Below are 9,295 nucleotides of genomic sequence, written 5' to 3' on the forward strand. Positions count from 1 at the left end.
CCTTTTTCCATCCCTCTCCAGACTAGCTAAGCCACCAAGCCTGTTAAGTTGCTGGGCTCTTCAAGCTGCTACCCACTCCAAACTGATCTGGCTGTTTTGGGCCACAGTAAATCTTATGTGACAACTCCAAGTTTACTGGGTGCTGTTTTTTTGTTGGAATTTAGTTATGCAGTTAGCTCTGGTAATCCCACTGAGTTGATCTAGAAAAGTGAACCTCTTCTGGCAAATATGAAGATTAATCCAAATGTGCAGGCTTTATTCTTTAAAAACTGTTCATAATGTTGGTTTAAATTTGCTCAGAAAAGTAAATTCATCTTGCATCTATAGCAGAAAAAAAAAGCGACACAGTAGAAGCAGAACTGGAGAGCAGACAGATGGTGAGGACTTAACATCTGCACTATATGTTTCAGCATGTTTTTCTTTGGTCTTTTCCTAGACTGATATATGAACTGAATGTCCCTTAGTCACTGTAAGGCATCAGGTGAGGTCCTGGAGAATGTCTTTGAGTGGCTTGGTGTTCCATTTTTTTTTTTTTTTTCCAAGGCTTTCCTGCTTATGTGCTCTGAAATCTCTGCCAAATTTGGAGCACAGCACAGTAAGCAGGGATTCTTGGAAGATCTGCTTCAAAACCACTTTTGAACCAAACTAGGTGCACCCTGTGACCTGGAAGCCTGCTAGAAGATCCAGTCATTGTAGATGAAGGCATTCAGGATCTCAATGCCAAGACAAAATATTTTCTGTTCTGCATTGCACCTAAACTTGTCTGCAAGAAGACCAGATTAAGAAGAGTGTCAGAGTGTGTTTTGGGGTGATTTTTTTCTTGTTTCTCCCATTGAGTTTTCTGCTTTGTTTAGACAAGTATTTGCTGAAGATTGACACGGTGATGTGCTTTCCTATTCTGCAAATGTCCTAACCATAAAGAAACAGCCATTCTTACTGCCCATTCTCTGTGACTCTTGAGTATGAAGTATTCAAGTTAAAATGAGAGCAGTAGCAGTTAGATAATCATTTATGTGAATCCTGTTGTATTTCAAGTCTTTGCCTAACACAAACAGAATGGAATTTTCCTGAGGGTTTACTATTGGGATCTGCTCAGCATTGTGTGATGTACTTAATGAAAAATAGGGAATAGAGCAACCCTCTGCTTTAGGTAAGGTTCCTGCCGGTGCGGTGTGCTGAGGGTCCAAGTTCCTCCTCTAAGAGCAAGAGGTATTGCACATGCATCTGAGATATTTCTGCTCTTCTGGAAGGCTGACCATTTTGTTCTTAGAAGACAGAGTTTTGCTGCAGAAGATAATGAATGAAATGAATACTTGAAAATTCTACTTGGAAATTAGGTAAACAAAAATGATACATATTTATTTAATTGTAAAAAACTGTCAGGTTAATGAAATGTATTACTACTCCCCTGAATTTCCATAGTGACCTTACAGGTAAGAGGAATCCCTGTAATTGGCACTGTTACTTGAAATAAACTTTGGGACCGGACTAGTAAGAGAGAAAATGATTACCTGGTCCAAGCCATGTACTTCCAATACCTTGATCCATTTAATTTTTTTCCCCTTTATATTATTTAAAGACTGCATTTTTGAAAATAGCCTCAAACTATAACTGTTCTCCTGTTAATGGCAAAAAGTAAAGATATTAAAATGCGTAATTTTCTATTGGAAAAAATAAAATGATCCCACAGAGGAAATAAAATTGTGAGAAGACAAGAATAGTTTGTGTCGGTTATATGAAAGTATACATAGGGGTGTCCTTATAAAATTGTCTTCTCTTTAGAGGTTCTTTTCTAACAATAAGGAACCTTGTTTACTGACTCTTTGGGAGCATAACAAATAATACTTTGCTATCACAGAGGGAATACTTCTCTGGTCAGCTTCTCAGGATAAGGTGATTTGGACTAGCTTTATTAATGCATGGCAACATCACAATAATTTTACATTATTGTTGAGTGCTGCTGGAAGCCAAAAGGGAGGATGGTATCTGGAAACACAATAAAAGGTAGAAAAAAAGAATATGAAGAATAAGTATCACTTGAGGGAGTTCACATTTGTATCTCTTTTTACAGCGCTGTGAAGTTATATTCTTTACTGAATATCATTTTGATTGTGACTGCGCTAACTATTGCTGTTACCACAAAAGTTTATTTTAATGCTTTATGGAAACTGGCACTGAACTTTTCAAAGTTTTAAGTGATTTTTTGTTCTAGGCTATCAAAAAGCCTCTCATAACAACAGAAAAAGAAGGGCCAGAAGAAAGGAAACAAATGAGGCTTTAGTAATGCTGAAAGTGGTTGGTATTAGAAAACTTGGATTTCAGGAAGCAGCTCCTGCAATGAACAGATTGTCTCATTTAAAAAACAGCAGATGTGTCACGGGGAACTTCTCAAGCTGTTACGATTTTGCCAATTTCTTACCATTATTTTTGTTGTCTTTCCTTATCTTATTACCAGATTTATTTGCATAAGAGCAACGCATATTGTTTAGGTATCAGTTACGTTTATATTTCCCCCAAGAAGCAGTATTACTTTGAGTAACAGTAATTGTTCCCTGTAGCAGAGCATTAGGCCACGTGATAGCAGCAAGATTGATAAGAAAAATACTGTAACTCAGGTTATAAGCAACCTGTGATGAGCTACTGCTCATTTTGTAACCTCAGGATCCCACTTTTGGTCAGTCTTGCTGGCAGCAGTGGTCAGTCAAGCTGCCAATAAACTGCCCCCTTATCTCCTTCTGATAAAAGCAGTGAGATTAAGGTGAAAAATCAATTTCTTCTGTCTGAATTAGATCCTCTATATGTGTGGATATCATGGACTGCTGGGTTAAAATGCTAGGTGCTTTTTGGAAGAGGGAAAATATTGGGCTTTGTGGAGTATGTCAGAAAATAAGTTTCCATAAATAAAAATATAATTTTCTTCTAGGCAGATGCAGGTGCCTGGGTTTTATTCTGACTTCTAGAGAAAGAAATGAACAGAAAGGAGACAAGGTTTTAAACTACCTCTGAGTTATGGAGAAGGGGTCGATGTCAATGTGATGGGGTAGTGCCTGAAAGGAGTTTTATATGCTTCCTATCCAAGGCCTGGGTTCAATGCTCCTTGGTGTCCACAGCTTCTAGTGAATTCTGCAGGCTCAGATCATGTTTTCTTTGAACAGGCTATAGCTATATCCCTGTGGATGCACAGCAGTGAGCCTTCCAATAGCCCTGCTTGCGCTGCCTTGGTGTTGTCCTCATGTGGGCATGGACTGAATGAGCCAGGTACCTCTGGAGGAAGCTTGGCTGCAGGCTGTGCCCTGGAACAGCCCTGGGGGCACCAGCAGGCATGTGGGTCCCAGAAGCTCCTGGAGCCTGAGCAGGGGACATGGTACAAGAGGGTTATCATGCAGCTCTGCTCCTGTAGGTTGGCACGGCCTCGGAGCACTGCAGCGTGGCCTCAGGTGAAGCTACCCGTTTGTGGGAGGTGACCTGCCTGGGCCTGGGGGTGCCCTGCTCGTCCCTGGCTGTCCCATGTTTTGCTGGGAGAGTGAAGGCAAGTCCTGTCTGCAGTACTGTGGCCCTGGGAAGCTAGTAGGCTCTGTACTGCCATGGCAGCACTTCAGAGTGAGAAGAGTGGATCTCAGTGGTGTCTGGAAACTGGTGGTTGGTAGGTGGTCCTTGGTGCTCTTAGCCTCCTTCACCAATTTGTTGAAGAAGTATGTCTGGTAAATCATTTATTGTTTACTCTCCTTTTGCTGTGAATGCTTCCTTTTCAGGGGCCAGGCATCTCCAGATTTATGACTTTTTTCTTTTTTGATTGCCTGTTTGCTTTTTTGGTACCTCTTTGTTGCCTGGCATTAAATTATTCATTCTTTTTCTTTGTTTCTGTAAGTTCTCTTCCCTTCCTAAGAAAGCATCAGAGCTCCCTTTTTTTGTCTTTCTCCCTTCCTATCTCTTTTTAAAACTTCTTAAAATTTTGTGATGTTCACTGGCATGAAACATTTTCTTAAAAACCTCAAGCCTTGCTGCACAGGGAATCCATGCATCTCCTTTGCTGTGCCTGCCCCTCAGGAATTAAGCGGTACAGAGAACTAAATCCCTTTTGATGTCTGCTTGTTGTCAGTTCTTATTTGGTGCACAGTTTATTCAGAGGAATTTAGATGGGAAAAGCCAGTGAACAAATGGATCACAAGTGTGTTTGAAGGAAAAGTTGGATTAATATAGAAGGGAATGTTTGCTGAAAGTTGCCCTTGAGGTGCCGGTGGGTTTACCATTGTGTGCACTGTGATTTCACTGTGCTGACTGTGTTCATGATAGCATGCAGACAGCTGGGGAGAGGCACTTAGCCAGCACAAAGTAGCTGTGAAAGCGATAAGCATACTGAACTCTGGCAAATGGCCTTGACTAAGATGCGGAAAAGTGTTTCCATGATGCTAGCCATGGGCAAGCCCAGTAGTCACTAGCTAGTATCTATAAAAAATAAAAGCCATTTCTGCTACTTCACTCCTCCAATATCCTGTGACTACCTCTGTCCCAGGGTAGTATTTATTCATACACACCAGTGCAGCTGGCAGCAATTTCAACATCTTCAAGTTCACTGTTTTTGGAGAACTTGCTGGGAGTGTTGGGAGATCCTGGCTCATGCCACTGTTCATCTGTTAAAATTTGTAACTGATATATATTTTTTTTTTTTCAAGAAAGTACTACAACATTATGTGTAAGGATTGAGAGCAGGTTGTCTTCACTACCTTTTAGTGATGCTGCCCTAATCGTGTAAATGTTTCTGTTGTTAATAGGATATCATCATCAGTAGAGATAGAGACCCTTTGATGTTATCTTCTGGGTATGGGACAGTCAGATAGATTGCTGCTAGAACTTTATTTTATAAATGGTGCCTTGAAGGCTAGCAATTCACTGCCAAACCTAGGTGTTTTGTGTAAGCTGCTTCAAAGAAGAAAATTTTAGGTTAATAATTTCTTTTGTTTGTTTTCAGCATTTTATTTTGTTCAGTATGTTTGAGAAATCAATCCCTTGAAAAGCTGTAGTCAGCAAAGTACACATATTGGATAAACCTCCAGAAAGTGTTCTCACAGAATTTAACTCTCTCCATCTTGGAGAGTGGATGGACCTGGCTAAGGATGCCAAATTCTTCCTGAAGTGGTCTTGACTCCATTGTCCTCTATTTCTGGATTTATTTCAGTGTGGGAGTAGAGTACTAGGGATGCGTAAGGCAGAATTTTTTCTCTGACCTCCCGTCAATAAAGCTTTCTTACCACTTTTTATTAAGTATTGAACCTTCTACCATTTAAGTGTTTCTCAAAATTGTTATTTCACTATTAATCTGTTCTGTAATACAAACTTGTTCTAAATCCTGTGCTGGTAGTTGTGGACTAGGGCTCACCTCACTTTTACAAACTCTTACACCATGGTATAATGTACTTCCAAAGGTGGCAAAGACAAAAAAACCCTGTGAATGCAAACAGGTTAAATGGACTAGAATTTATACCTTTACATAACATTAGGAGGATCCTGAACAACAACTATAATGATCTAGAGGAAGCAAAAATCAAAGAATCAGAGAATGGTCTGGGTTGGAAGAGAACTTAAAGGGCACCAGGTTCCAACCCCCAGCCATGGTCAAGGACATCTTACACTAGACCAGGTTGCTAAGAACCATACCCATTCTGGCCTTGAACTCTTCCAGGGATGGGGGGATATCCACAGTCCTAATCATTTAAGAAGAAAAAGTGTATAGTCTAAAAAACTACATAGTTTTCCTATGGACACCAAATACCATGTAACTACCCATCCCTTAAAAATAAATGGATTTCCATGTTCGCATATTTGCTCTAAAAACAATCTGCTTTTGGATTTTTTTCTTTTTTGAAAGATGTGTGCATAGTTAAAAGAGGCTTTTTGCTTTCATCAGTGTTGTGTTTTACCTTTACTTTGATATGGTTTAACTGTCACTTTTTCTCTTTCCTATAAATATGGATATTTACATGAATATGTATTTCACCCACTTTCAAGCAGCATTTTCACATTCTTAATGATAACAAGATGGCAAGCTGTGATATGTGTGTTCTTCCAGAGGCACAGAGAGTTTATAATGAGTCATTATTATAATTTGTGTTTGTGTCTTTGATGCTATTGTAGCTTTCCAGGCAGATGTCCCACCCGCTGTGTGTTCCTAGTTTCAGTCTAATAAACTGCTAAAGTTACTGGACACTCAACAGTAGCTCTGGAATCCCACAATGTGTTAGTAATAAGTTTTCTTTAAGATGAAGAGGCTTTAAGTACAGCACACAATCAGTAGCCCACGGTGGAAGAAACAAATCAGAAAACCACTGTTCCATTGAACATTGAATTGAATTGAAAGAGCTTGCATGAGTAAAATGACAGACTATCCATTCCATTTTGGAAAGCATGAATAGGACTTTTGATCTAGCTTAATTTCCTTCAAGCTCTTCAGCTGTGGCTAAACCATTTAAAATAAAAATAGGTGTATTATGCAGCACTGTGTGCATCACTGTTTATTATTTTGGAAAAGCATGGGTCCTCCTGTACCTCTTTGCTAATGTCAAACAAAAAGCAGAATCCTCATCTCCATTTCAGCAGTGCAGAAGTGGGCTGATTCCCCTGGCTGCAGTGACTTTGCTTCACTTTTATGGCAGAAAATGGAAGGAAACACCTGGACTGGTGATTTTTAACAGCTTGCAAATATCAGAGTATGTATTTTCTGACACGTCACTGAGCTTTAGATTTTTGAAGTGTTTGGTGTAACTTAAATAAGCCTCCAGTAGATAAAATATTAATTGAAAAGATACATTTTACTGACCAATGTCATGCATTGCTATTGTCCAATAAGCCTCCCAGGCATCCTATACCCTTTGCATTGACTGCAAGCTATTTCACCTTTGAACAGAATGCATCCCTGAGTGATTGTATGCACCTCACCTAAACCCACTAAATGTTAGAGAACTTGCCCATTTCAAGGGATTTAAAAACAACCAAAAAACCCTAACCCACAAACCCCTGCCAGCTCCCAGTTCTTTGCAGGAGAACCTTCAGACCGAGAATACACTCACACCCCAGTGAGCTGAGCTGACTGAGGCAGTTTTGGACCAAAGGCACGGCTTTGTTGCTGGATCTTGTCTGCCTCAGCTCTTCATGGGCACTGTCTTGCTGTACAAACTGCCACACTCACTTCAGGGAGCCTGCTTAGGGATCTCTGCCCCAGTCAGCTCCATTACCATTGCAAGAATGTCACCTGTTATTAGGTAAATGACAAGCTCCTTGGGGAACATGCAAATCTGTGCTGGACATACTGAAGAGCTGGAGCAGATGATAATTATGTAGAAAAATACAATCCCCCTTCTTCTTCCTGATTCTTTTCTTATGCTATTATCCTTTGTGGCAATCAAAAGGATGGATGAGATTGTGAGTCAGCATCCTTTGAAAAAACTTTAACAAGCTTTCAGATTACTTACCCCCTTTATTTCTGTACTTCTAACCATTTTGCAGCATTAACGTGTTCAAAGCAGAAGAAGTCATATAAGTTTGTTACACTACAGCTGTGTTTTCAGCTAAGGCCTCTGCCTTTTTTTTTTTTTTTTTGCTGTGTTTTTTGAAGTGCAAGATTGCAGATAGATATAAGAAATGTTTTTGAACACTCATTTTCTGAAGAGCTGATCAAGTGGCCAGGCTGTTATTGAATATATGGAAGCTGCTTTGTCTTTACAGTGCTGCTTGAGGAATTCCATATAATTTGTTAATGACTGTTGGTTTGCAGGTTTTCCTGATTATAAAAATATCTGTATGAGAGAGCGCAAAAAGATATTATGTTACCCTAGTGAGACCGGTGAAAGCCAAGGAAGAATGCATTATCAGCATCAAAATATTTTGCTAACAAGTAGCTTAATAGTCACATGTAGCCCAAGAACAGAAGCAACAAATAAATAGGTTATGAGAGCTGAAGAAGGCAAGCAAACAGAAAAAGAAAAAAAATTTTACCTCTCTCAGAGATAATTTTGCCAGTCCTGGCTTAGGTGGCAGTCACTGGAATAAACAATTTGTAAGCAGGATTCTGTTTTAAAAGAAAATGAAGAAGTTTTGTAGGCTTGGATTTATTTATTTGTTTTTCATGCCAGTCTGCTAGATGAAAGATAAGTGACACACTGGTTAATGCTGAAAGAAAATAAAAATGACAGCTAAAACCTTTGCAAAACTCACAGCAGGAATACACATCATTCAGCTACAGAGAGTTGAATATTGGTGAGGTAACAGTTGTTTTTGCTGATATATTTTGGATCCAATTTTGGTCCTGATGAGTTGTATTTAATAGCATGAAGCTGTGGCCTGAACTGATGTCTCTTATTGTCAGTGGAAAGAATTTCAGGGAGGAGTCAGAAGGTTTTAGATCAACTTTTTACTTTACAAAGTTCACTTCAGTGGCACCACTTAGCAGAACAAGCTCTCGATTCATGTCTGCCAGTATGCAACACTAAATCCGTCTGTTCTCTTTGTTTCAGCAGAAACAGAGCCCAAATGAGACTTCTCACCAAGTTATACTCTGAAGTATCAGCTGTTTGAGCATCCCATTTTCAAGTGAGTAACTCCTTTTGATCCTAAGGTCAGCTGTAAAGTTGCTCAAAGTGCAGTCAGTACTTTCAGAGCATTATGAATGCTGGAGATCCTAAATAGATTCCTGTGAATCATGGAGTAGGGGCTTTGGGGTTTTCTTGCATCTGTCTTTATGGTTAGTCTGCCCACAGTCCCAAGGCTTTCACCGTGGATACAACTTTTGTGCAATGTCCTAAACGAGATTGTCTGGGATGCAGAAAGAGCCAACTTTTTTTGAAAGTAAGTTTTTACTACTTAAGTGCGGACAGCACTCACGTCAAGTTACAACATTGCTTACTAGCCAACATCGAATAGTATCCATCACATTCAAATGGTAATGTGTTTTGTCCTCCTCTCCTCAATGAACCTTGACAATTCTGTGAACTGGTATAATCATATTTTTATTCTGTCATTAATATTTGATAGTATAAGAGTGAAATGAACAGTTTATGGACTGTATGTTATTTCTCCAGAGCTTATACTGGAGTCTTTAAATTGTTCACCTGAGACAGATGAGTTTGTGCTCTCACACTGACCGTACTAAATAGAAGAAGAACATTATTGAACACATTTGCCTTTTCCTTCTTCTAGGGCGAGTGAAATGCAAAACCTCAGCTTAACTGGTCTTGTAAACAGAAATCCCTCAGGATGAATAATTAGACCTCATGAGTTTATGCTTCCTTTTGTTGCCTATGTC

At 39.5% G+C, this 9,295-nt stretch overlaps 1 long non-coding RNA gene across 5 annotated transcripts in view; it reads left to right on the forward strand.

The window, feature by feature from the left end:
- Positions 1–9,295, forward strand: part of LOC138107995 (uncharacterized) — a 233,643-nt gene that overhangs the window by 81,422 nt on the left and 142,926 nt on the right. For all 5 annotated transcript variants that reach the window (XR_011149818.1, XR_011149814.1, XR_011149816.1 and 2 more), the window contains exon 2: positions 8,508–8,583. This is a non-coding gene — a long non-coding RNA (uncharacterized lncRNA). The remainder of the gene's footprint in view (positions 1–8,507; positions 8,584–9,295) is intronic.

Source organism: Aphelocoma coerulescens, chromosome 3 (assembly GCF_041296385.1).
Source record: "Aphelocoma coerulescens isolate FSJ_1873_10779 chromosome 3, UR_Acoe_1.0, whole genome shotgun sequence".
Classification (NCBI taxonomy): domain Eukaryota; kingdom Metazoa; phylum Chordata; class Aves; order Passeriformes; family Corvidae; genus Aphelocoma; species Aphelocoma coerulescens.